The following is a 22094-nucleotide window of genomic DNA, read 5'->3' on the forward strand; positions in this document are numbered from 1 at the left end:
TTCCCGGTTACAGTGGGAGGTCGGGGGCCGAGCGATGCGCGTTTCTCTCGTACACGTACGCGCACGTGTGTGAGGCGTTGGCTCTAACTGAACCCGAGCGAGGCGTTGGGCTCTAACTGAACCCGAGCGATTGCACTGCAGGCTACGCGTTACTGAACCCGAGCGATCGATCGATGGCTGTTAACTGAACCCGATCGAGCGATTCCTTCGCTACTGCTGCTAACTGAAGCCGACCGATGCTGCCTCTGGATGAACAGTGAGCGTTGGGGGGGGGGGGTTGGATGAACAATTCCCGGTGGGGGTGGATGAACAAGACCCCGTGGTGTTGCCTCTGGATGAACAGGACCCCGATCGATCGAGCCGGTTGGGGCTGGATGAACAGGACCCCGTGGAGGGCTGGATGAACAGGACCACTCCGTGGAGGGCAGGATGAACAGTAGACGGTGGAGGGCAGGATGAACAGTAGCCCATGGAGGGGTGGGTGAACAGGAGCCCGTGGAGAGGGCTGGTTGAACAGTAGCCGGTGGAGTAGCGCGCGGTGGAGGCTGGATGAACAGGAGCCTGTGGATGAACAGTCGCAGGTGGAGGCTGGAGGAGGTCGACGGTGGATGAACAGTAGCTAGTAGAGGCTGGAGGGGGTCAACGGTGGAGATGAACAGTATCCCGTGGAGTCCCGTTTTGCGGTACGCCACACCCCTCCCGATGAACATGACCCCTGTTTCGACCATAGCGCTCCAACACAAGTCCGTTTCGTCCGTTTTGTGGTACGCCACACCCCTCCTGATCAACAAGACCCCCATTTCGACCGTAGGAGGTCCGTTTCCTCCATTTTGCGGTACGCCAGACCCCTCCCGATGAATAGGATCCTGTTTCGAACGTGGCCGGTCGAACACAAGGCCGGTCGAACACAAGGCTGGTATCTTGATGAGAAAAAGATATATCCTGTTATTATTAGTGCTAACCTTTCAGAGCATGAAGAAGAAAGATTATTGAAAACTCGGAAGAAGCACCGTGCTTCTATTGGATATACTCTTGATGATCTTAAGGGCATTAGTCCCACTCTATGTCAACATAAAATAAATTTGGAAGCAGATGCCAAACCAGTTCGTGATCCTCAACAACGTCTAAATCCTAAAATGAAAGAAGTGGTAAGAAAAGAAATACTAAAGCTTCTAGAAGCAGGTATAATTTATCCCGTTGCTGATAGTCAGTGGGTAAGTCCTGTTCATTGTGTCCCTAAGAAGGTAGGTATTACTGTTGTTCCTAATGATAAAGATGAATTGATTCCACAAAGAATTATTACCGGTTATAGGATGGTAATTGATTTCCACAAATTAAATAAGGCTACTAAGAAAGATCATTACCCCTTACCTTTTATTGATCAAATGCTAGAAAGATTATGCAAACATACACATTACTGCTTTCTAGATGGTTATTCTGGTTTCTCTCAAATACCTGTGTCGGCTAAAGATCAATCAAAGACTACTTTTACATGCCCTTTTGGTACTTTTGCTTATAGACGTATGCCTTTTGGTTTATGTAATGCACCTGCTACCTTTCAAAGATGCATGATGGCTATATTCTCTGACTTCTGTGAAAAGATTTGTGAGGTTTTCATGGACGACTTTTCCGTCTATGGATCTTCTTTTGATGATTGCTTGAGCAATCTTGATCGAGTTTTGCAGAGATGTGAAGAAACTAATCTTATCTTGAATTGGGAAAAGTGCCACTTTATGGTTAATGAAGGTATTGTCTTGGGGCATAAAATTTCTGAAAGAGGTATTGAAGTCGATAAAGCCAAGGTTGATGCTATGGAAAAGATGCCATGTCCCAAGGACATCAAAGGTATAAGAAGTTTCCTTGGTCACGCTGGATTTTATAGGAGGTTCATTAAGGACTTCTCAAAAATTTCCCGGCCTCTGACTAATTTATTACAAAAAGATATACCATTTGTCTTTGATGATGATTGTGTAGAAGCATTTGAAATACTTAAGAAAGCATTAGTCTCTGCACCTATTGTTCAGCCACCTGATTGGAATTTACCCTTTGAAATTATGTGTGATGCTAGCGATTAGGCTGTAGGTGTTGTTCTAGGGCAAAGAGTTGATAATAAATTAAATGATATCCATTATGCTAGTAAGACTCTAGACAATGCACAAAGAAATTATGCTACTACTGAAAAAGAACTTTTAGCAGTTGTATTTGCTTGTGATAAGTTCAGACCTTATATTGTTAATTCTAAAGTAACTATCCACACTGATCATGCTGCTATTAAATATCTTATGGAGAAGAAAGATGCTAAACCTAGACTTATTAGATGGGTTCTCTTGCTACAAGAATTTGATTTGCATATTGTTGATAGAAAAGGAGCTGAGAACCCCGTTGCAGACAACTTATCTAGGTTGGAGAATGTTCTTGATGACCCACTACCTATTGATGATAGTTTTCCTGATGAACAATTAAATGTCATAAGTACTTCTCGTAGTACCCCTTGGTATGCTGATTATGCTAATTACATAGTTGCTAAATTTATACCACCTAGCTTCACATACCAAAAAAAGAAAAAGTTCTTCTATGATTTGAGACATTACTTTTGGGATGACCCACATCTTTATAAGGAAGGAGTAGTTGGTGTTATTATACGTTGTGTACCTAAGCATCAACAGGAACATATCCGAAACTTATGGAGGACACCACGCGGGAGATAGAACTGCACATAAATTATTGCAATCCGGTTTTTATTGGCCTACTCTCTTCAAGCATGCCCCTAAGTTTGTCCTATCTTGTGATGAATGCCAAAGAATTGGTAATATTAGCAGACGTCAAGAAATGCCTATGAATTATTCACTTATTATTGAACCATTTGATGTTCGGGGCATTGATTATATGGGACCTTTTCCTGCCTCTAATGGATATACACATATTTTAGTTGCTGTTGATTACGTTACTAAGTGGGTAGAAGCTATTCCAACTAGTAGTCCTGATCATAACACTTCTATTAAAATGCTTAAAGAAGTTATTTTTCCGAGGTTTGGAGTCCCTAGATATTTAATGACTGATGGTGGTTCACATTTTATTCATGGTGCTTTCCGTAAAATGCTTGCCAAATATGGCGTCAATCATAGAATTGCATCTCCGTATCACCCACAGTCTAGTGATCAAGTAGAATTGAGTAATAGAGAACTCAAATTAATTTTGCAAAAGACTGTCAATAGGTCTAGAAAGAATTGGTCCAAGAAACTTGATGATGCATTATGGGCCTATAGAACTGCATATAAAAATCCTATGGGTATGTCTCCGTATAAAATGGTCTATGGAAAAGCATGTCACTTACCTCTCAAACTAGAACATAAGGCATATTGGGCTATTAAAGAGCTCAACTATGATTTGAAACTTGCCGGTGAAAAGAGGTTATTTGATATTAGCTCACTTGATGAATGGAGAACCCAAGCTTATGAAAATGCCAAGTTGTTTAAAGAAAAGGTTAAAAGATGGCATGACAAAAGAATACAAAAGCATGAGTTTAATGTAGGTGATTATGTATTGCTATACAACTCCCGTTTAAGATTTTTTGCAGGAAAACTTCTCTCTAAATGGGAAGGCCCCTATGTTATTGAGGAGGTCTATCGTTCCGGTGGCATAAAAATCAACAACTTCGAAGGCACAAATCCGAAGGTGGTAAACGGTCAAAGAATCAACCATTATATCTCAGGTAATCCCATAAATGTTGAAACCAATATTATTGAAACCATAACCCCGGAGGAATACATAAGGGACACTTTCTAGAACGTTTCTGACTCCGAAAAGGAATAGGTATGTGGTACGGTAAGCAAGCCGACTCCAAAACAATTTTTAAGGCAATATTAATCCATTTTGGAATATTTAGAAAAATAGAAAATTAAGTAGTAGTCCAGGAAGGACACGAGGGCCCCACGAGGGTGGAGGGCGTGCCATACCCCCTGGGCGCGCCCCCTACCTCGTGAGCTCCTCGTGTGCCTTCCGGACTCTGTTTTCTTGCACGATACGTATTTTGGTCGGTAAAAATTCATTATATAATCTCCCGAAGGTTTTGACTCCCGTATCATGCAAAAATCTCATGTTTTTGTTTTGAGCTGTTTTTCTGACAGATCTAGATTATCATGACGTCCCCAAGTGCTTCCAAGGACAAGTTCTTCGAGAAGGTCATCAACCCTTACCTCGCGGAGGTGCTGCGACACCCTCAAACCATTGAGATGCGTGATGGGTTGCTGCACATCCGCGATGCTGAGGGACCCAAGGGAATCGGAAGAGTGGAGACGAGGCTCGAAGCAATGGAGCAACAAGTTTTCAAGTGCCAGGGGATGGTGGAGCGTGGAATCAACGCTAGCCACATGATGCTCGCTGAGTTCACTAACAACTACAAGCCGGATGCCAAGAACACCGAGGAGGCCATCTTCAAGCTACATGAGAAGATCGAGCACCTCCAAGCCCAAATCTATGACCTGCAAAACCAAAACTGTGAGTATGAATATAGATTCAAAAGAATGAGTTTGGCTGCAGATTTGAGGATTCCGGAGACTCGATCATCTTTCTATGATGGTGAACCTATGCCTTGGAAGATGGATGACAAGCACGCATCATCAACAACACCTCCACCGTCTCCTCCAACAAAGAAGAGTTGAGTATCTGGGTATGGGCACTCCACTTGGGAACTGCCAAGCTTGGGGGAGTGCCCCGGTATCGTATCACCATCACTTTTGTCTTTACCGTTTTTCTTAGTTCGATCTTATTAGTAGTATTTTGATCTAGTAGAATAAAGTTTATAGCATGATCTAGTTGTGAGTTTTGCTTTATTATCCTTCTATGTAATCGAGTCCGTGAGCTATATAATAAAGATTAGTGTTGAGTCAAGGGTTTGATAGTTTTGCCATGATCCTAAGTGAATAAAAGAAAAGAGAAAGAAATAAAAAGAAACAAAGAGATCATATGGATCTCATGGAGAGTAATGATCTCACATAGAAAAAGTATGATGAATAAAAGTTGTTGAGAGTTGACAAGCATAGTTTTGGTCATCGTTGCAATTAATAGGAAGTAATAAAGAAAGAGAGGTCCTCACATATAGATATACTATCTTGGACATCTTTTATGATAGTGAGCACTCATTAAAATATGACATGCTAAAGAGTTGACATTGGACAAGGAAGACAACGTAATGGGTTATGTTTTCTTACATCTGAGATAAATTATATTGTCTTGGATCCTCCAACATGTTGAGCTTGCCTTTCCCCCTCATGCTAGCCAAATTCATTGCACCAAGTAGAGATACTACTTGTGCTTCCAAATACCCTTAAACCAGTTTTGCCATGAGATTCAACCATATCTACCTATGGATTGAATAAGATCCTTCAAGCAAGTTGTCATCGGTGCAAAGCAATAAAAATTGCTCTCTAAATGTGTATGATTGATTGGTGTGGGAGAAATAAGCTTTATATGATCTTGTGATGTGGAAGTAATAAAAGCGACGGACTGCATAATAAAGGTTCATATCACAAGGGGCAATATAAAGTGACGTTCTTTCGCATTAAGATTTTGTGCATCCAACCATAAAAGCGCATGGCAACCTCTGCTTCCCTCTGCAAAGGGCCTATCTTTTATCATTATCTTCTACCTTATGCAAGAGTCATGGTGATCTTCACCCTTCCTTTTTACATTTTACCCTTTGGAAAGCACAATATGTTGGAAATATCCTGGTATATATGGCTAATTGGATGTGGGTTTTGATGAACTATTACTGTTGACATTACCCTTGAGGTAAAACGTTGGGAGGCAAACTATAAGCCCCTATCTTTCTCTGTGTCCGATTAAAACTCCACACCCATAAGTATTGCGTGAGTGTCAGCAATTGTGAAAGATTATATGATAGTTGAGTATGTGGACTTGCTGAAAAGCTCTTATACATTGACTCTTTCCTATGTTATGATAAATTGCAATTGCTTCAATGACCGAGATTGTGGTTTGTTAGTTTTCAATGAAGTTTACGATTCATACTTGATATTGTGATTGAATTATTACCCTAGCATTAGAGATCATATGGCAAGAATTATATAAGTTGTTGTTCTAAGAATGATCATGATGACCTCATGTCCGTATTTTATTTTTATCGACACCTTCATCTCTAAACATGTGGACATATTTTTCGATTTCGGCTTTTCGCTTGAGGACAAGCGAGGTCTAAGCTTGGGGGAGTTGATACGTCCATTTTTGCATCATGCTTTTATATCAATATTTATTGCATTATGGGCTGTTATTTCACATTATGTCACAATACTTATGGCTATTATCTCTTATTTACAAGGTTTACATAAGGAGGGAGAATGCCGGCAGCTGGAATTCTGGGCTGGAAAAGGAGCAAATATTAGAGACCTATGCTGCGCAACTCCAAAAGTCCTGAAACTCCACAGAACACCTTATAATAAATAATGAAAAATCCTCGCCAAAGATGAAGACCAGGGGGCCCACACCCTTCTCACGAGGGTAGGGGCGCCCCCCTAGGGCGCGCCCCCCTACCTCATGGGCCCCCTGGTGGCTCTCCGATGACCATCTTCTCCTATATGAAGTCTTCCGTCGAGAAAAAATAAGAAGCAACCTTTCGGGACGAAACTCCGCCGCCACGAGGTGGAACCTTGGCGGATCCAATCTAGAGCTCCGGCAGAGCTGTTCTGCTGGGTAAACTTCCCTCCCGGAGGGGGAAATCATCGCCATCATCATCACCAATGCTTCTCTCATCGGGAGAGGGCAATCTCCATCAACATCTTCATCAGCACCATCTCATCTCAAAACCCTAGTTCATCTCTTGTATCCGATTCTTGTCTTCAAGTCCAGGATTGGTGCTAGTAGGTTGCTAGTAGTGTTAATTACTCCTTGAAGTTGATGCTAGTTGGTTTAATTGGTGGAAGATCATATGTTCAGATCCTTTATGCATATTAATACCCCTCTGATTATGAACATGTTTATGCTTTGTGAGTAGTTACGTTTGTTCCTGAGGACAAGGGAGAAGTCTTGCTATTAGTAGTTGTCGGCGTTCTGGGAATGGGGGTCCCCAGACTTGCTTGACTGCGGCCTGCGGCGCGGCTCAAGCGGGCCCCAGCGCAACCCATCTTCATCAGCTCAAGCTCAAAGACCCTCGCGAGGGGCCAAGCCTCGCGGGGCGGACGACAGGAAGCTTCCGCAAAGGCAACCTCATCAGGTAGGCTCGCGAGGAGGCGGAGAGATCAAGGAAGGGGTACCTCGCGAGGAACTCATGACGCAAGCCATGACGATCAAGACCAGGCGGGCGCCGGCCTGCGCAGTGTCCTTGTTTCCCCTTTGGTGCAAAGGGGGCAAGCACAGGCCAAGGCATCAGGCAAAGGTTACCATTCAGGTGCAACGAGACCCAGACCAGCCGGACGGCAGGACGGAGGTCACCGTGGAGCCCAAGACGGCGTCATCACCAGTGCTTTTGGCAGCCGAAGACCACCTTTGGTCAGGATAACTTGTACTAGATGTTCGCCTTCGAAATGGCCAATTCTTGGCACCCTTCCCGCTCATTATTTGGGGAGAGGCCCAGGGTCTCTATAAATAGAGCTAGCCACCACAGAGTAGAAGAGACCCCCGGAGGGATCTGGTAGAACCCCAGCAGAGAGAGAGAGGGATAGGCGACTAAACTCACCCTAGCAGTTCATCGCACCAGCTCAAGAACACCTCTCGTGAGGCTATTCTTCCCTTGTACTGTCCATCATCAGCCCCAGAGGCAATCCACCACACCACACACTGGAGTAGGGTATTACACCACAATAGTGGCCCGAACCAGTATAAACATCGTGTCTCTTGTGTTGTTCATCATTTTCATCTTAGTTCGCACGAGAGTATCGGACGTATATCGGTAGGGGAGAGATCTCCCCGCGCACCCCAGTGTTCGAACCTCAAGGGTCTGCCGGAACCCGAAACCCGACATTTGGCGCGCCAGGTAGGGGGTGCGCCGGAGTCCTCCTTCCTGACGACCCGCTCTCCCCCGACATCGCATCCCACCCTCATGGCGGACAACGCGCCGCCCGCTCCAGCAACGGATGCCGACACTGGGGCCAGGGGGCTCCAGGTCCTTGGCCCCCGCCTTGCGGCAAGTGCAGTGGCCGCGCAAGTTCAGGCCCGAGATGCCGCCGCGCTACGACGGCGCGACGGACCCGATGATTTTCCTGCTGGCGTACGAGGAGGCCGTCCTCGGAGCCGGGGGCGACGATCGGGTGATGGCCAACTGGTTACCCATGGCCCTCACCGGCGTCCCGCCTGCGTGGCTCCTCCACCTGCCGACGTCCTCTGTCACCTCCTGGGAGGAGCTGCGCGACCTCTTCCTCGCCCGTTTCGCCGCACCAGTGCCGCCCGTCGTCGTAGCTCTCCTGGGTGGCTCCCAGGCACCACCCTCGAGTCATCACGTCAAGCCGTTCACCCGCCGGATCAGCACCACCTCCAGGCGCCAAGAAGCCCCCCCGGGCTGGGTGGCGCCCAAAGCCGATCTAACCTTCGACTCGGAGGACCACCCCTTCAACCCCATTGGTTCGGGCACGCTCCCGATGCTATGCACCCCCACCATCTGCCAGGTAGCCGTCACCAGGACCCTCATCGACGATGGTGCCGGCCTCAACGTGCTCTCGGTGGAGGCCTTCAGCCTACTCCACGTGCCGCCAGAGCGGCTCCAACCCAGCAGGCCTTTCTCGGGCGCCGGAGCCGGTTCCACCGCCTCCTTGGGACAGATCTGCCTCCCCGTGACCATCGACAACTTCCGCACGGAGCTGATCGACTTCGACATCGCCCCTATCAGCCCCCTACAACGCCATCCTAGGCTATCCGGCCTTGGCTTGGTTCATGGCAGCAACTCACCCGGCGTACAACCTCATGAAGATGCCCGGGAGCAGCGGCGTCCTCACCGTGTCAGGAGACACAAGGGATGCGCTGCAGGTGCTCCGGCTTGTTTTCAGGGCGGCCGCGGTGGCGCAGCCCACTAGCACCGACGCCCTTGAGCCCAAATGGGCTGCGCCGGCTAAAAAGAAGCAACTGTTCACCAAGCATGTACCAGTCGATGAGGACGGGTCCACTGGCGCCACCTTCACCATAGGGGCCAACCTCGAGCCCGAGCAGGAGAAGGCCCTAATCAGGTTCTTGCGTGCGAATAAGAAGGTGTTCGCGTGGGAACCAGATCAGTTAGCGGGGGGTCCCAAGGGAAGTGATTGAGCATCACCTCAATGTGTGCCCCAATGTACGCCTCGTGAAGCAGAAGGCAAGGCGGCAGTCTACTGAGAAACAGGCTTTCATCGTTCAAGAGACCCGGAAGCTAGAGGCGGCAGGGGTTATCCGCGAGGTCCGCTACCCCGATTGGCTGGCTAATCCTGTTATCGTGCCAAAGAAGGGGGGGGAGCGCATGTGCGTCGACTTCACCAACCTCAACAAGGCCTGCCCACAGGATCCATTTCCGCTCCCCCGCATCGACCAGATAGTCGACTCCACTGCAGAGTGTGACCTATTGTGCTTCCTGGATGCCTTCTCGGGCTATCACCAGATCAAGATGGCGGTAGAAGACGTGGAGAAGACGGCTTTCCTGACCCCGTGTGGAGTGTACTGCTATACGTGCATGCCATTTGGGCTGCACAACGCAGGCGCGCCCTTTTAGCGGCTGATGCACATCACCTTAGGCCGGCAGCTCGGGAGGAATGCTGAAGCTTACGTCGATGACTGAGGGAGTCCTGGATTAGGGGGTGTCCGGATAGCCGGACTATACCTTCGGCCGGACTCCTGGACTATGAAGATACAAGATTGAAGACTTCGTCACGTGTCCGGAAGGGACTTTCCTTGGCGTGGAAGGCAAGCTTGGCGATACAGATATGTAGATCTCCTACCATTGTAACTGACTCTGTGTAACCCTAGCCCTCTCCAGTGTCTATATAAACCGGAGGGTTTTAGTCCGTAGGACGAACAACAATCATACCATAGGCTAGCTTCTAGGGTTTAGCCTCCTTGATCTCGTGGTAGATCTACTCTTGTACTACCCATATCATCAATATTAATCAAGCAGGAGTAGGGTTTTACCTCCATCTAGAGGGCCCGAACCAGGGTAAAAACATCATGTCCCTTGTCTCCTGTTACCATCCGCCTAGACGCATAGTTCCGGACCCCCTACCTGAGATCCGCAGGTTTTGACACTGACATTGGTGCTTTCATTGAGAGTTCCTCTGTGTCATCACTTTTAGGCCCGATGGCTTATCCGATCATCAACGACGATGCGATCCAGGGTGAGACTTTTCTCCCCAGACAGATCTTCATATTTGGCGGCTTTGCACTACGGGCCAATTCACTTGGCCATCTGGAGCAGATCGAAAGCTACGCCCCTGGCCATCAGGTCAGATTTTGGAAGTTTGAGCAACACGGCCGACCTCTGCGGAGACTTGATCTTCGACGGATTCGAGCCACAGCCGAGCGCGCCGTACTGTCACGATGGGCATGATCTAGCTCTGCCGCCGAACAGTGCCCTAGAGGCCGCACCCGCATCAGCTCCGACCCTTAATTCGGAGCCAACTGCGCCAATCGAGGATGGGTGGTTGGACACCGCCTCGGGGGCTGCAATCTCTACGGTGATCGAGCCGAACACCAGCCCTATTCTCTGCGAAGCCCGTGACTCCAAGGAGCCGGACTCCACTCCAGACTCCAAGCCCTCTGCGCCCCTACCGATCGAACCCGATTGGGCGCCGATCATGGAGTTCACTGCCGCGGACATCTTTCAGCACTCGCCCTTCGGCGATATTCTGAATTCACTAAAGTCTCTCTCTTTATCAGGAGAGCCCTGGCCGGACTATGGTCAGCAAGGTTGGGATGCGGATGATGAAGAAATTCAAAGCCCACCCACCACCCACTTCGTAGCCACTGTCGATGATTTAATCGACATGCTCGACTTCGAGTCCGAAGACATCGATGGTATGGACGCTGATGCAGGAGACGATCAAGAACCAGCGCCTATAGGGCACTGGAAAGCCACCTCGTCGTATGATATATACATGGTGGACACCCCAAAAGAAGGCAATGGTGATGGAACAGCGGAGGATGACCCCTCCAATAAGCAGCCTAAGCGCCAGCGTCAGCGGTGCCGCCAAGCAAAAACGGTGATTCCGGCACGGGAGATAATAACACCCCGGACAGTGCCGAAGACAGCCACCTCCAGCAAGATTCAGCAAAGGAGGATGGAGAAGCCAACCCTCATGAGAGAGCGGCAGACAAAGAGGTCGAGGACAATAATTATATGCCTCCCTCCGAAGATGAGGCAAGCCTCGATGACGACGAATTTGTCATGCCGGAGGATCCCGTCGAACAAGAGCGTTTCAAACGCACTTATGGCCATGGCGAGCAGCCTCAAGAAAAATAGCAACAACTAAGAGCTGATCAAGATTTGCTAGCCGACAGATGGACTGAAGTCCTTGCGGCCGAAGAGTATGAACTCGAACGCCCCTCCAAGAGCTACCCAAAGCACAGGTTGCTACCCCGATTAGAGGAGGAAGCACCTAAACCTACATCACCAGCGCATGATGTGGCCGACCGGCCACCCCATGGCCGCGACAGAGAAGCCTCTCGGCCCTCCACTCAAGCCGCACCCCGGCGCCGCTCAAAAAATACCAAGGCACGGGAAAATGCGCCAGACCTGCGAGATATATTGGAGGACAAGGCAAGGCAAACAAGATCGATCTACGGATCGCGTGGGTGCCCCACGGCACGATACGGTAATCGTCACTCCGGATACAGTCAATCCAGCTGGGCCGAACACAGTAGACAAAGCTCGTTTGAGCTGCGTCGTGATATAGCCCAATACAGAGGCGCCGCACACCCACTATGCTTCATAGATGAAGTAATGGATCATCAAATCCCTGAGGGTTTCAAACCCGTGAACATCGAATCATACGATGGCACAACAAATCCTGCGGTATGGATAGAGGACTATCTCCTTCATATCCACATGGCCCGCCGTGATGACCTACACGCCATCAAATACCTCCCACTCAAGCTTAAAGGACCAGCTCGACATTGGCTTAAGAGCTTGCCAGCAAAATCAATTGGTTGTTGTGAGGACCTGGAAGCCGCATTCCTCGACAATTTCTAGGGCACTTATGTGCGACCACCAGACGCCGATGACCTAAGCTACATAATTCAGCAGCCAGAGGAATCGGCCAGACAATTCTGGACACGGTTCCTAACCAAGAAAAATCAAATCGTTGACTGTCCGAACGCAGAGGCCCTAGCAGCCTTCAAGCATAACATCCGCGACGAGTGGCTTGCACGGCACCTAGGACAGGAAAAGCCAAAATCTATGGCAGCCCTCACGACACTTATGACCCGCTTTTGCGCGGGAGAAGACAGCTGGCTAGCTCGCAGCAATAACATGACCAAGAGCCCTGGTAATTCGGATACCAAGGACATCAGTGGCAGGTCGCGTCGCAACAAGCAAAAGCGCCATTAACGGCGACAATGCTCAGGATATGGCAGTTAATGCTGGATTCATTCGCTCTAAACCCGGTCAGCAGAAAAAGCCATTCAAAAGAAATACTCCGGGCCCGTCCAGTTTGGACTGAATACTCGACCGCTCATGCCAGATACATGGCACCCCCGAAAAACCAGCCAATCACACCAACAGGGATTGTTGGGTGTTCAAGCAGGCAGGCAAGTTAAATGCCGAAAGCAGGGACAAGGGGCTGCATAGCGATGACGAGGAGGAGCCCCGGTTGCCGAACAACAGTGGACAGAAAGGTTTCCCCCCACAAGTGCGGACGGTGAACACGATATACGCAACCCACATCCCCAAGAGGGAGAGGAAGCGTGCGCTAAGGGACGTATACGCGATGGAGCCAGTCGCCCCAAAGTTCAACCCATGGTCTTCCTGCCCGATCAATTTTGATCGAAGGGACCACCCCACTAGCATCCGTCATGGCGGATTCGCTGCATTGGTTCTAGACCCCATTAAACGTCCGGACACTGCCAAGCGCGCCCGGAGCAACCCACAACAAGACTGCCTGGCACGTTCCGAGCAAGCGTAGCAATGCGGCCCCAACCCCAGCCCTCGCAAACTTGCGAAACCAGTGTTGCGCGTACATAACTACGCTCTGGAAATACCATGGGCACAGGGGGAGGGGCACCATCACGGCACGCCCGAAACACGGCTTAAACCGCACTAGGGGTTGCCGACTTCTTCATTTTCTCTTATTTTCAGGACTCCATTCTTCGGAAGACCTGTCCGGCAGTACAATTGTTGCACAAACGATACAACAACCAGGGAAGAAGAAAGCTACGCCGCACTATGGAACTCTAAGGTGGTCTCTATAACGAGCAGTATAACTATTTCGCATACCATTCCGCAGCTCGCCCCTGGAAAGGACATGTTAAATAGTCCCATCTTTTGCTTATTGCACTATTTGTATCGTTCTGCTTTGATCACAACTTTTTCAAATAAACAATGCATAGCTTCCGTCTATTATTGCATTACTTTTTTATGAATATATGTTCATTAATGACATGTCGCACCCGTACACTTTGGTACGGCCAATACGCCAGGGGCTTAAGTACCCCACAACACGGTGTGAGAAGTCCGAACACTTTCACAAGTGTGGCACTCCGAACTTATAGCATTATATGCATCGGCTCCGAATCATGTCTTGGGTCAATAGTTGGGTTTGCCCGGCTCCTATGTTTTGGTACCTTACATTCCGTTATATCAGCTAAGGTAGCACTAGGAGAACTACTGTGATTGTGCCCCAGTTGAGCTGGGCTAAGCACCTCAGTAGAGAAAGCTAAAACTGACCGTCATGATGAGGCGAGAGCTGGTCGCTATTCGAGAGGTTTTCGTGTCCCTAAAGACTTATGCCGCTTAGAGCGAGGAGTCGGCTTTGTCCGGCCTAGGCGTGGATAGCGCCCCGAACTCGGTCTTCCGAACACTAGGGGCTTCGCCGAAATTTAAAATTATAGAATTCTATGGCTAAGTGAGAGTGTTCAAGCATTATAGTCCGATTGCCTTGTTCGTTGTGTTGAGCGCCTCCCTCGATGGACCCAAAAATGGGAAAAAGAGCGCTCATGTTTATCCCGAACACCCCAGCACTCGTGGCATGGGGGCAGAAGCCGACGACTCGCCATCTCTCAAATTTGATAAACGGCCGAAAAGAAGGTAATATTTTAAATTCAAAAAGCATTGCTTAGCGCACATGAACAAGTTTTCAGCGCACATGACAAAACGAGCGAGTTTACTCAAAAATTACATCCCTGGAATATTCATCCGCCATAAGGCGGGAACCCTTCAGAACACCCTCATAATACATCTCGAGCTTGCGATGCTCCTTGCCTGGCGGTGGCCCGTCCTTCAAAAGCTTCTCAGCATCCAGCTTGCCCCAGTGCACCTTCGCACGGGCAAGCGCCCTACGGGCACCCTCGATGCATACGGAGCGCTTGATGACTCCAAGCCTTGGACATGCCTCCACCAGCTGCCTCACCAGCCCAAAGTAGCTCCCAGGCATGGCCTCTCCAGGCCACAGCCGGACTATGAGGCCCTTCATGGCCTGTTCGGCCACCTTATGGAGCTCGACCAGCTGTTTCAGCTGGTCACTTAAGGGCACCGGGTGTTCGGCCTCAGCATACTGAGACCAGAACACCTTCTCCGTCGAGCTTCCCTCCTCGGCTCGGTAGAAGGCGGCGACATCCGACACGCTACGGGGCAAGTCTGCGAATGCTCCTGGAGAGCTCTGGATTCGGGTAAGTAACAAGTAATTCACTTTTACGTGCTTGCTTTGCATAAAGAATGCCTTACCCGCCGCTATCTTTTTTATTGCCTCAACCTCCTGGAGGGTCTTCTGGGCTTCGGCCTTGGCAGACTTGGCGTCTTCAATGGCCGCCGCGAGCTCAGACTCTCGCGTCTTCGAGTCAAGCTCCAAACTCTCATGTTTTTTCATGAGAGCCTGGAGCTCTTGCCGCACCTCACCAACCTGCGTCTCATGCTTCTCCCGCTCGGTGCGCTCCGTGGACGCCCTCTTCTCAGCCTCGGAAAATGCTTGCTTAAGGGTCGCCACCTCAGTTGTGGCCCCTACAATAGCCACGTTAATCCTGTCACTTTTTGCAATTGCACCTTTAACATATTTAAATAAGGTATCTCTTACCTTCCTTCTCCTCGAGCTGCTGCTTGGCTAGGCCGAGCTCTTGCTCAGACCGCTCGAGGTTCTGCTTCAGCGTGCCTACCTCCGCAGTCAGTGCGGCGGATGCTAGCAGCAAAGCCTGCATACGCATATTGACTTACTTTCGTTAGACTCTTGCGAATATTATTAGATCCTCTATTCGGCTTTTCTTTCCGAACGCCAAACAGAGCATCAGGGGCTACTGTCTATGTGGTAATATTTTTACATATCTTTTACTTACCTCAAAGCCTGTTAGAAGGCTGGCACAGGCTTCAGTCAGTCCGCTCTTGGCAGACTGAACCTTCTAGATCACCGCCCTCATAATAGTGCGGTGCTCCTCGTCGATGGAGGCGCCGTTAAGCACCTCCAGCAAATTGTCCGGTGCCTCCGGTTGGACGGAGGTCACCGGCTCGGTAGGCTTGCTCCTCTTGGAAGGAGGCTGCCTACCGGAGTCCGGAACCGTTGAAGGTTCCGGCGTGGTGTGTGGCTCAAGGCCGGACTTGGAGCCCTTGGGGGTTCTATCCCCTTTACGCCTGGAGTCCGGGAGGTCGCCTTGCGGCGCCTCCAGGACCACCTCCTCCTGGCTTGGAACCTGTTGGGACAGCACCTCGGCGTCGTCCGTAGGGTGGGGGGAGGTAGCGGGCGGAAGTGAATTCACGTCCGACGAATCCAGGGAGCCGCTCGACGACTCGTCGAGCCCGGCCTTGGGTGGACTGCATAGTCATATTCGGCGTAAGGAGGAGCTGTGCAAGAAAGGAACACTATGAATTGCTCTGGTGTCCGAATACTTACGATCTCGCCAGGGGCTTGGCCCTGTGCGGCCACTCCTCCTCGCTGTCGTCGGCATTGGTGGAGTAGTACGGAGGAAGGGTCTTCCCCTTCTTGGACCCTTCAGCCTCCATAGTTGGGGCGGCCTTCCTTTTCTTCCCTCCCCCCACTGGAGGGGGAGAGGTCTCTTCTTCCTCCTCCTCGTCTTCACGGGAGGAGTGCGTCTTGGAGTCGTCGGATGATGAATCCGACACCTCCAGGCGCCGGGCGCTCTTTCGAGTCCCCGTGGCCGTCTTCTTGGCCTTCTTCTCCGGCACCACATAGGGTACCGGAACCAGCAGCTTCGCCAAGCGAGCGTCCGCTGGGCCTTCGGGCAAAGGAGCCGGACAGTTGATCTGTCCGGACGTCTCCTGCCAATCCTGTCAAAGGTAAGGGAGCTTAGATCTCGCACGGAGTCAAACTATGAAAAACTAATACCCTGTAAAAGGTAAAAACAGCTTACCGCACTAGCGTGATGCTGCGTGCTGAATCCGCGATCCTCGGTAGCGGATGCGGGGTCCTCGGCGCCCTTGAAAAGCACCTTCCAGGCATCTTCGTACGTCATGTCGAAGAGCCTGCTCAGAGTTCGGTGCTGCGCCGGGTCGAACTCCCACAGGTTGAAAGCCCGTTGTTGACACGGGAGGATCCGGCGGATGAGCATAACCTGGACTACGTTGACAAGTTTGAGCTTCTTGTCCACCAGGGTTTGGACGCATGTTTGGAGTCCGGTCAGCTCTCCTTTTTTACCCCACGACAGGCCCGTCTCTTTCCAGGAGGTGAGCCGCGTAGGGGGTCCGGATCGGAACTCGGGGGCTGCGACCCATTCAGGGTCGCGCGGCTCGGTGATGTAAAACCACCCCGATTGCCACCCCTTTAGGGTCTCCACGAAGGAGCCCTCGAGCCATAGGACATTGGGCATCTTGCCCACCATGGCGCCTCCGCATTCCGCCTGGTTGCCGCGCACCACCTTTGGCTTGACATTGAAAGTCTTGAGCCATAGGCCGAAATGGGGACGGATGCAGAGGAGAGCCTCGCACACGACGATAAATGCAGAGATGTTGAGGACAAAGTTTGGGGCCAGATCGTGGAAATCCAGGCCATAGTAGAACATGAGTCCCCGGACAAAAGGGTGGAGAGGGAAGCCCAGTCCGTGGAGGAAATGGGGGAGGAACACCACCCTCTCGTGGGGCCTAGGGGTGGGGATGAGCTGCCCCTCTTCAGGAAGCCGGTGCGCAATGTCGTTAGACAAGTATCCGGCCTTCTTCAGTTTTTTGATGTGTCCCTCCGTGACGGAGGAGACCATCCACTTGCCTCCTGCTCCGGACATGGCTGGAGAAGGTTGAGGTGGGGTGTGCAGACTTGGGCGCTGGAGCTCGAGTGCGCGGAAATGGATAGGCAAAGGAGGAAGAAGGTGTGGATGAAAAGGTGGATCCTTATCCCCTATATGGGTGGACGCGACTATGCGTCCCCACCAGCCTGGTAAAACTCGCTTATCTCCCAAGCACCGTAATCAATGGCGCGGTTGGGTTACCCACGCCCGTATTGATGAGAATCCCGGAATAAGGGGACATGATCTCTGCTTTGACAAGACGTGCCAAGGAAACCGCCTCGCTAAACGTGCTGAGGTGGGACAGTAAAACGATTCGAATAAAGACTTGGCCGTGGTGTGATGTCACACTACGGAATACGTCAGCAGATTAGATTTGTGTAAATATTATTCTCTCTATGGCAATATGTGGAAACTTATTTTGCAGAGCCGGACACTACCTTTGTGTTCAAAATCTTCTATGAAGTACTTGGAGGAGGAACCCACCTTGCAATGCCGAAGACAATCTGCGCGCCGGACTCGTCGTCATTGAGGCCTGGTTCAGGGGCTACTGAGGGAGTCCTGGATTAGGGGGTGTCCGGATAGCCGGACTATACCTTCGGCCGGACTCCTGGACTATGAAGATACAAGATTGAAGACTTCGTCCCGTGTCCGGAAGGGACTTTCCTTGGCGTGGAAGGCAAGCTTGACGATACGGATATGTAGATCTCCTACCATTGTAACTGACTCTGTGTAACCCTAGCCCTCTCCGCTGTCTATATAAACCGGAGGGTTTTAGTCCATAGGACGAACAACAATCATACCATAGGCTAGCTTCTAGGGTTTAGCCTCCTTGATCTCGTGGTAGATCTACTCTTGTACTACCCATATCATCAATATTAATCAAGCAGGAGTAGGGTTTTACCTCCATTGAGAGGGCCCGAACCTAGGTAAAAACATTGTGTCCCTTGTCTCCTGTTACCATCCTCCTAGACTCACAGTTCGGGACCCCCTACCCGAGATCCGCTGGTTTTGACACCGACAATGACATTGTGGTGAAGTCTCGTGAGGCAAGAACCCTGATACAGGACCTGGAAGAAACCTTTGCCAGCCTCAACGAAGTGGACCTACGGCTCAACCCGGAGAAGTGCGTATTTGGAGTCCCCTCGGGCAAGCTCCTGGTTTTCCTCGTATCCCACAGGGGCATCGAGGCCAACCCGGAGAAGGTCAAGGCAGTCGAAGATATGAGCCCGCCGAGGACCCTCAGAGAAATGCAGAAGCTCACCGAGCGTGTGACTGCGTTGGGCGCTTCTTCTCCAAGCTGGGGGAACGAGCCCTGCCCTTCTTCAAGCTGATGAAGAAAAAGGGCCCCTTCGAATGGACTGAAGAGGCCGACAAGGCATTCCAAGACCTCAAGAGGTACCTTACCAGTCCACCAGTGATGGTAGCTCCGCGTCCTCGGGAGCCCCTGGTGCTCTACCTTGCGGCCACCCCCTACTCCGCCAGCGCAGCCCTGGTGGCAGTCAGGGAGGAGCGTTGTGCCAAGGCCGCATCGACCGTCCGAACTGAAGCAAAGCAGAGCCAGGAGGGCCTCGCGAAGGCCACAACCACAGCCGGAAAGGAACAACCGCAGCAGGAGAACGCACCGGGAGCAGGAGAGGCCTCTTTTGGTGACCAAGCCCCGGGGGCTCCGTCGTCTCCAGAGACGCCTCGACCTCTGGAGGACGCAAGCAGAGCCAACACCCTCAACCTCATCGAACATCCCGTGTACTTCGTCAGCACGGTGCTATAGGACGCAAGGGCACGGTATCACATGCCTCAAAAACTCCTCCTCGCGCTACTAGTGGCCTCGCGCAAGCTGCGCCACTACTTCCAAGGATATCCCATCAAGGTCGTCTCAGCATACCCCTTGGAAAGAGTGCTCAGGAGCCCCAACTCAGCTGGAAGGGTCGCCGAATGGAACATTGAGCTACAGGCATTTTAGCTAGAATTCAGCACGACTAGAGTTATCAAGGGAGCCGCACTTGCAGATTTCATGGCAGAATGGGCAGAAGCGCCGCGTCTCGAGGCAGGCGAAGACCGATCACTTTCCCCGGGAAGTGAAGCACCGGATGGCTGGGTCGTGTACTTCGATGGGGCATTCTCTCGACACGTTGCAGGAGCTGGCGCAGTGCTTGTGTCCCCTACCCAGGACAAACTCTATTATGCCATGCAACTCTGCTTCCAGCACGGAGAGAAGGTCTCCAACAACATAGCAGAATGCGAAGGCCTGATAGCAGGCTTGAAAGCCGCAATTGCCTTAGGGGTAAAGTGCCTCACCATCAAGGGCGATTCACAGCTCCTCGTCAACTTCTCCAACAAGATATACGAGCCAAAGGACGAGCACATGGAAGCTTACCTCGCTGAAGTCCGCAGGATGGAGAAACAGTTCTGGGGGCTGGAGCTGCAGCATGTGCCTTGCGGCACCAATCATGAGGCTTACGACATTGCCAAGAGGGCGTCTAGGCGGCTGCCGCAGGAACCTGGCATCTTCGAGGAGTGTCTCTTCAAGCCCTCGGCGGCGCCATCGCTATCAGGCGCGGCACAGCCAAGGGAGGAGCCTCCTCGGCCGCCTGCCTCGGGAGCTCCGGTCTGCAGCCCGGCATCAAGGGCACGCCTGCTCCTGGCGTTGGAGCCTCAAGAGGGATGTTGGATCCCAGAGCTCAAGGACTACCTGATGCAAGGGATTCTGCCGGAGAACGAGGAGGAGGCGGAGCGTGTGGCACGGCAGGCCACGGCTTATTGCATCCAAGATGGCGAGCTCTACAGGAAGCGGCGAAATGACGTGTCCCTACGTTGCATTTCCAGGGAGAATGGAAAGGAACTATTGGCGGACATACACAGGGGAGACTGCGGGCACCACTCGTCGTCACGAACCCTTGTCGGCAAGGCGTTCCGCAGCGGTTCTACTAGCCCACATCACTCAGCGACGCCGTTGAGCTGGTGGAGGCTTGCGAGGCCTGCCAGTTTCATGCTAAACAGATCTATCAGCCTGCGGGGGGTCTGCAGAGCATACCCCTCTCCTGGCCGTTCGCAGTTTGGGGGTTGGACATTCTGGGCCCTTTCCCTCGGGCGCCAGGGGGCTATCGCTACCTCTACATCGCCATGGACAAGTTCACCAAGTGGGCTGAGGTGGAAGCTGTCCGCACAATCCCGGCAGGCTCGGCAGTCAAGTTCATCAAGGGCCTCATGAGCCGGTTTGGGGTGCCTAACCGCATCATCACTGACAACGGTTCACAATTCACCAGTAATCTCTTCAAAATGTACTTTGCTAACCTTGGAACGCAGATATGCTATGCTTCGGTAGCACACCCCTGGAGCAATGGCCAGGCTGAACGAGCCAACGCGGAGGTCCTGAGGGGCCTCAAGGCCAGGACCTTCAAGAAGAAGCTGGAGGCCTGTGGTAGGGGCTGGCACGACGAGCTCCAGTCCGTGCTATGGTCAATCCGCACGATAGCGACCAAGCCGACTAGCGAGACCCCATTCTTCCTCGTCCACGGAGCGGAGGTTGTTCTCCCTCACGAGGTCAGGCGTCGCTCCGCATGGGTCCTGGCATTCGACGAGGCTCAGTAGGACGCCATGTGGGGGACGGATCTCGTGCTGGGGAAGGAACGCCGTCAGGAAGCCGCACTACGAGCGGCAAGGTATCAACAGGCGCTACGACGATACCACAGCCGCAACATCCGCCCCAGGACCCTTGAGGTAGGGGATCTCGTGCTCAGAAGGGTTCTCTCCTGGGAGGGGCTGCACAAGCTCTCTCCCATGTGGTAGGTCCCGTTCATGGTTGTTCATGTTTCCAGGCCTGGCTCCGCGCGCTTGGAGGCTCCGGAGGGAGTACCCATCCAGAACCCATGGAACATTCAGCATCTCCGGAGGTTCTACCCCTGAGTGAAGCCGCTGCGTTTTGGAAAAGACCCGTTGCCTGTGAAGAAGGCGAATGCCTGTGAAGCCGCTGCGTTTTGGAAAAGGCCCGGTGCCTGTGAAGAAGGCGAATGCCTGTGAAGCCGCTGCGTTTTGGAAAAGGCCCGGTGCCTGTGAAGAAGGCAAATGCCTGTGAAGCCGCTGCATTTTGGAAAAGGCCCGGAGCCTGTGAAGAAGGCGAATGCCTGTGAAACTGCCGCGTTTCAAGAAAGGCCCGGTGCCTGTGAAGAAGGCCAATGCCTGTGAAGCTCGCCGCCCGTGACACTCTCACGTAATAATGAGTGGGGCTGTACACGCCCCGGAGTCTCCGAAGTGCCGCCCTCGGGCCTCGGGGGCTCCCGCCCATGCCCAGTGGCAGCACTTAGCTCCGCGCTGGTGAGAAGACATCGAAGACTAGAATAGGTGCCGGACGCGGATTTCCCATTTGCTTTCCGCAGTTGGCTTGTTTATTCCCATTTGAAGTTTTTATTGCAGTTGCTGACGTTCCTGGCTTGTGGCTCTTTGTATTTCTCGCCCGCTCGCCTCGTTTTCTCTCGCGAAGTCTCACAAGGGAGGATCGCGGGCGCCCTCGCGAGTGTTTTCTGCCCTGATCGTTTGGAGCTTTCCTATCCGAGTCCTCTGCGGGAGCACCCCTCCCAGTCCGTGCCCCACGGGCATCGCGACACGAGCGCAGGACCTGGGCCGATCGCCCCCACAGCTAAGACCATAAGTTACCCCTCCTACTGATCCTTGCAGGACACGAAGCGCATGAGGAGGCCACGGCCTCGGGAGGCGAGGACCGCACCAAGCCCCACCGAGCTAAAATAGTTCCCGCACATGGG

Source organism: Triticum urartu, chromosome 1A, assembly GCF_056163025.1.
Source record: "Triticum urartu cultivar PI428250 chromosome 1A, HENAU_Tu73, whole genome shotgun sequence".
In the NCBI taxonomy this organism is placed as follows: Eukaryota; Viridiplantae; Streptophyta; class Magnoliopsida; order Poales; family Poaceae; genus Triticum; species Triticum urartu.